Here is a 7,510-nt window from a genome sequence, read left to right on the forward strand (position 1 = left end):
TCAAGCTTTAGAAAAATTCCCTGTCTCCCTGTTGCTGGTCTCCCTTTACTCCTTCTCCAAATCATCACTTTTTTCTGCCCACTCTCCCTGTTTCTATCAAGGTCCATGAGGAATAGAGAAAGAAAGGGAAGGGAAGGGATGAAGATGAAAAGTGGGAGAAGTGGGGAGTTGGAAAGAGAGAAGGTAGAGAGGAGAAAGGTGAAAAGGAAAGAGGAGGGATAGGGGTAGGAGGATGGTTGTGAAAGAAGGGGATTTGATAAATGATTTCGGTATTAAACCAAATTAAGAGTTAATCCCAAAGAATCCTATATAATAAAAGGCCAGCAACCATAACGGCATAACGACCAGAACGACAGATCGACCAGTCGCTATGAGGTACATTGATCACCTCTCGGTCTCTCCCCACATCCCACAGGCTCTGATCACTGGATGGCCAATGGGGAACCACAGGGAACCGGGGTAGGCGACAGTGGGGCAGGACTGGGGACTGGTGAGTGGGCAGAAGATGGTCCTGATTGCAGGCTAGGCCTAGGGACCCTACCCTTGCACGATTTTGTGCGCTGGGCCTCTAGTGATGAATAAGATTATTGGTACAATGCATTCCTATAGAGGTTAAGATTCTGGTTTCTACCCAGATATCCCTGGCTGATTATTTTTAAATTTTCATTAAAGAATCTTGCCTAGCTAAGAGATGAAGTTTGCTTTTTATTTTTGTCAAATTACTTTTTAAACTTGTAATTATAGGTTCTTTTCAGAAAGCTCTGCAGGATTATTCATGCATTTATTCAACACATATTTATTGAGCAGCCAGGAAATATGTTAGATGCTAGAAATACAAGCATCCCTCTATTTCAGGTCCCACTTCCTATCAGTGCTTCTATCTAACAGTCACTATACTCAGATACACATATACACGCACATGCCAACACATCAACATTCTGTCTGTCCAGATCCTACCCCGTATTTTTTCAACCATCCACCTCAGCAAGAAAAAGTAGTATAGACCCGTAAGATCCAATATGATAGGTTTCTTTTTACTACTTTAATTAATTTTGTCATCTTTATCCTCAACCATATTCAAGAGTCTCCAATTCCCAACTGTCCCTCATAACTCCCTTGCCCTTTTTTCTCCTCCACCCTTCTCTGCTCCTTCTGACCCCATAGCTATCATTGCTACTTCCCAGAACCGCATGAGTTTATTACTATATCCTGCTGTAAGCTCTTTCCTCCTCATTCCCACCTCTCTGCTTGAAATATCAGGAAATGATCTTCCAGCTAACTGGACTTAATGATTTGATGAATAATTTCTAATGGAGGGATTTTTTGGTTGCCTGCCCAGCATGGAAGGAGCTTAGACATTGCTACTCCATGCTAACAACAAGTAAAAGTCTGACCAAACTGAAAAAATCCATATCTTCTTAGAGTCATCAGTGAAGTAAGTCACAGGGAAAACCTATGCCCCTAAAATTGGAGAGACAGACAGGCAGATAGAGAAAATGATAACTCTCCAGAGCAGGAGCCTACACACAGAAACCTCTATGACAGTGATGGCGAACCTATGACACGCGTGTCAGAGGTGACACGCAAACTCATTTTTTTGGTTGATTTTTCTTTGTTAAATGGCATTTAAATACATAAAATAAATATCAAAAATATAAGTCTTTGTTTTACTATGGTTGCAAATATCAAAAAATTTCTATATGTGACACCGCACCAGAGTTAAGTTAGGGTTTTTCAAAATGCTGACATGCCGAGCTCAAAAGGTTCGCCATCACTGCTCTATGAGAACCACTACTGGGGTAGGAAAACCTGAATTGCAATTGATCATTTTGGGGACAAGTCTGAGAGTTAAAAACTCCTGGGCAGCCCAGTCATAGGGGTCCTCCACTCTTTTGTGAGTTTTACTTCCAGGAACTCTATTAGATCCTCACAGTGAATAGCAGAGGAAAATATCTTCCTGCCACTGGCAGTAGGAGGGAAAAAGTAATCATTTTTAAAATGAACCAGATTTCCTTTTCTTCTTAACAAGGCTTTTTCTCTAAAGAAACTATTTTGCTGGGATTTTATCAGAGTGCCTAGCCTACCAGAGGAAAGGGAAATGCCCAACTCCAGCCTACTGTAAATATCCTGTTCCACCTAAAGCAGGGTGGGGGACCCTGAGAAGTACTGATGAAGTTCAGAGTCTAGGGACAAAGACTGAGACCTAATTTTAGGACTATAGATCCATACCCTCATTCCCCCACACATTATAACCACATTCCTAAAGACCTAGTTACCAAAGTTCCTTTCACCCAGTATATCATGTCCACCTTTCAAAAAAAAAAATTAAAGGCATACAAAAAGGCAAAAAACACAGTTTGAAGGGACTGAACAAAGATAAATACCAGTCACATATGGCACAAATATTGCCCAATTGTGAATTTAAACTAATTGTGATTAATATGCGAAGGACTCTAATGAAAAATATATAATATGTAATAACAGGTGATGTAAGCAGAGAGATGGAAATTCTAAGAAAGAATAAAAAAGAGAAGCTTGAGATCAGAAAACACTATATCAGAAGGGAAGGTGCCTTGATTGGACTCATTAGTAGATTGGACATGATTGAGGAAAGGATCTCTGGCCTTGAGGATATGTAAAAAGAAACTTCCAAAACGGAAAAGCAAAGTGAAAAAGACAAAAAAACCAGAAAAGAATATTCAAGGATTGTGGGATAACTGCAAAAGGGGTAACAAATGGATAATGGAAATATCAAAAGGAGAAGAAAGAGGAACAGAAGCAATATTTGAAGCAGTGATGGTACATTGGGGATTTTTTGACTTTTGAATATTAACCTTGCATCCTGCAACTTTGCTATAGTTACTTATTAGTCCCAGTTGTTTTTATATTTCTTTCAGATTTTCTATATAGATGATCAAGTCAACTGCAAAGAGAGTTTTATTTATTCCTTCCAGATCTGTATACACTTTTCTTTTTAATTAAAAACACAATGCCATTTACATTGCTACAAAAAAAGTAAACACTTAGGTAAAAATCTTTTTAAAATATGCACAATATTTATACCAGGAAAACTTCAAACTCTGGTTAAAGACATTAAAGAACTAAATAAATGTATAGATTTTCCATGATAATGGATAGAAAAACTCAGTATTGTCAAGATGTCAGTTCTTCCCAACTTGATCTATAGATTCAATACAATCCCCATAAAAATCCCAACAAGTTATTTTGTGGATATTAACAAACTGATTCTAAAGTTAATATGGAGAGATAAAATATCCATAACAGCAAACACAATTTTGCAGAAGAACAAAGTTGGAACAGACACTACCCAACGTCAAGACTGATTATAAGGCCACAATAATCAAAAGAGTGTGGTATTGGCAAAAGAATAGACAAATAGACCAATGCAATAGAACCAAGAGCCCAGAAATATAAATATAGCCAACTGACCTTTGACAAAGGAGCAAAGGCTGTACTGTGGAGAAAGATAGTATTTTCAACAAATAGTACTGGAACAACTAGACACCCACAAGCAAAAAATATATCTAAACACAAACCTTATACCCTTCACAAAAATTAACTCAAAATGGATCAGGAACCTAAATTTAAAATGCAAAATTATAAAACTCCTAGAAAATAACATCGGAGAAAACCTAGATGATCGGAGGTATGGTGATGATGCCTTTTTAGATACAACAACAAAGACATAATTCATGGAAGAAATAATCGATAAGCTGACATCATTAAATTTTTTTTAAAACTTCTTCTCTGCAAAAGACAACGTCAAGAGAATAAAAATACAAGCCACAGACTGGGAGAAAGTATTTGCAAAAGACACATCTGATGAAGGACTCTTAAAACTCAATAATAAGAAGAAAAAACTTCTATTAAAAATGGGCAAAAACCTTTACATACACTTTACCAAAGACAATATATAGTAAATAATCATATGGAAAGATGCTCCATATCATATGTCATCAAGGAAATGCAAATTAAAACAACAATGAGATACCACAATACACCTGTTAGAAGGGCCAATATCCAGGATACACTAAATGCTGGCAAGGATATGGAATAACTGAAACTCTAATTTGCTAGTTGGAATGCAAAATGTTATATCCATATTGGAAGACAGTTTGGTGGTTTATGACAAAACTATACATACCAGTACTCTTTAGTTTACCATACAATCCAGCAATTGTACTTTTGTATTTACCCAAATAACTTATATCCCCACAAAAACCTGCACACAGACTTTTATAGCAGCATTTTTATAATTGACAGAACTTGGAAGCAACCAAGATGTCCTTCAGTAGGTGAATGCATAAATAAACTGTGATACATCTAGAGAATGGAATATCATTCAGCACTGAAAAAAATAAGCTATCAAGGCATGGAAAGACATAGAGGAATCTTAAGTGCATATTAATAAATGAAAGAAGTCAATCCAAAAAAGGCTACCTATTTTATGATTCCAACTATATGACATTCTGAAAAAGTCAAAACTATTGAGACATTGAAAAGTTCAGTGGTTGCCTGGGGCTGGGTGGAGAAAGGAATGAATAAACAGAGCACAAAAGATTTTTAGGTGACTAAAACTATTCTATATAATACTATGCTGGTGGAAATATATCACTATACCTTTTTCCACACTCATAGAATGTACAGCACTAAGAGTGAATCTTAATGTAAACTGTGGGCTTTGTTGATAATGATGTCTCTGCAAAAAAGTCTAATAAACACAAATCAGGAAATGCAGATCAACACTACAATGAAATAACACTTTTCACTCCCTAACATGGCTATAAATAACAACCAAAAAAACCCTTAAAATAACAAGTGTTGGCAAGGATTTGGAGGAAATGGAATTGTATACATATGTCAAAACTTATTAAATTACATGCCAATTACATCTAAAAAAAACTGTAGTAAAAGGAAATATGTTATCTCACCTATCAGATTGCTGATATGGCGCATACTTGACAATGCTTAGGGCTGGTGGTAGATGTGGCAAAGCATTTACTCTCCACACACTACTGGTGATACTATGAAACGACACAACTACTTAAGGAAGTCATGCTAGATATATACATCAAAGTTTAAATGTGTAAAACCATCTAAACCAGAAATTCCATGACTGGAAATATATTCTAAGTAAGTAAATGGGCATTGTTAGGGTATCCAAAGGAGGTACTACTATATGAGGCCAAAAGTGGTAAGGGATTATAAATTTATTAGGTCATCTGGATATCAGATGGGCTGAGCCCCAAAATGGCGCTAGCACCCAGGGATGGGGAGTCAGAGGTTTTAAAGGACTCTACACGACCTTTTTCAGGGGGGCAACTTTCTGGGCAGGTTTGGATCCTGGGAAAGTCAGGAGAGGGAAGACAATGGTCTTAAGTGGAATGTAGTCTTAGCAAGTGGAATGTGGTCTAAGCGAAAGGGAATGTCGGTTGTGAAGTGGTCTAAAGGTCAGTTCCCAGGGGAGGGGGAAGCAATTCAATTATTTGATCAGACCTAACAGACATATGTACAAATGTGTATAGACAGGATGACAGCAACAACATGGCTTCTAAATGTGAACAAATACTCTACATATTCAGCAGTAAAGTTATGGTGAAATAAATTATAATACAGCTATAGAATGTAATATTGTGAACTAAAAATTTTATGTGTGCCTCGAGATCCTCAGGTCATGCCTATACAGGCAATAAAATTTGGCCCCTTGCCCTGACTGGTGTAGCTTAGTTGGTTGGGTGTCCTCCTGTGCACCAAACAGTTGTTGGTTTAATTCCTTGTCAGGCAGGGTACATACCCGGGTTGCAGGCTTGATCCCCAGTAGGGGGCGTGCAGGAGGCAGCCGATTGCTGTTTTGCTCTCACATCAATGTTTCTCTCTCTCCCTCTCCCTTCCTGTCTCTAAAAAAAATCAATAAACTATGATTTTTAAAAAAAAACGTGGCCTCTAGAGATAATTGTTTACAATAATCAAAATCCCACATTCCTGTGTCCATTTTAACTTCCAGGTCTTCAAAAATACTGTTCCATTTGTATGGAACACCTTCTGAATTTTCCTCTGCTTCACTCTTACTGAACGTTCAGGTCTCAGTCTAAAGGCCACTTGTTTACTCAGAGATAACTTCCTGGACCACACTTAATTAGCCTGATTTCCCCTGGTTCATGCTCATATGCCTCATCCAGATTTCTCCTAATCAGCACCTGTCACACTTAGCTTTTTCAATTCTTTGTCTCCACTAACAGACTGTGACCTCACCCTTAAAATCCCAGTGACAGGCTGACACCTGGCGTATAATAAATGTTCAGTGCGTATAATTCCAAATGAATAAAGTGCCTGACAAATATTAGGCATTCATTAAATGGCAACCTTTGTATTACTACTACTGTTTTGTTCTGGACTAGACATTATGGAAGAAGAGATAGGAAGTCAATGAGAATATTGCAAGTTGCTGAACAGCAGGAAAATTTAGATATTGAAGGTAAATCCTGAGAATGGTGCTGAAATTTTAGCTATAACTGGAGACACTTTAAAAAAATACTTTTTATTGATTTTAGAGAGGAAGGGAGAGTGAGAGAGAAACATCAATGATGAGAGAGAATCATCGATTGGCTGCCTCCTGCACGCCCCCTACTGGGGATCAAGCCCACAACCCGGGCATGTGCTTTGATGGGGAATGGAACCCTGACCTCCTGGTTCATAGGTCGATGCTCAACCACTGAGCCACATGGGCCAGGCTACAACTGGAGACACTTTAAAGGAACACCTACTCAGCAGCCCAGAGACAGCTATTATTATTTATTAGAGGCCCAGATTCGTGCACCAGTGGGGTCCCTCGGCCTGCAGGGATCAGGCTGAAACTGACTCCCCGACATCCCCTGAGGGGTCCTGGATTGCGAGAGGGCTCAGGCCAGGCTGAGGGACCCCACTGATGCACGAATCCTCTAGTATGCATATAAGATCTTTGGTTAATCTCTTCCTGCCCTCCCCCCTCCTCCCTTCCCTCTGAAATTCATCAGTCTGTTCCATGTTTCCATGCCTGTGGTTTCTGCTCCTGCATTGAGCATCTGCCCCTTGGTGGTCAGTGCGCATCATAGCTACTGGTCGGCGGGTCAAATGGTCAGCTGGTCACTTAGGCTTTTATATATAGATAAATGTACCACAAACCAGACATTATTCTAAGTACTTACACCTATTAACTCACTTAATCCTCAACATGATTACACAGATAAGGCCACTGAGGCACAGGAAGATTCAGTATCTTTCCAAGGTTTGCAGTCTTGTGTATGGTGGCATTTAGATTGATCCTAGATAGTCTCCTTTCAGAGCCCATGCCTTTAACCACTGTGTACTACTGCCATCCCTGAGATGACAGAGGAGAGGAGACATTGTGAAAATCTTTTTTTCATGACTAATGAGAGATGGGTTGTATTACAGTTTTATAGATGAGGCGGGGAGAAAAAGAGACCTATGGAAGATGATGTATTGAGTAAAG

This window comes from Myotis brandtii, unplaced genomic scaffold, assembly GCF_000412655.1.
Source record: "Myotis brandtii unplaced genomic scaffold, ASM41265v1 scaffold889, whole genome shotgun sequence".
NCBI classification, from domain to species: domain Eukaryota; kingdom Metazoa; phylum Chordata; class Mammalia; order Chiroptera; family Vespertilionidae; genus Myotis; species Myotis brandtii.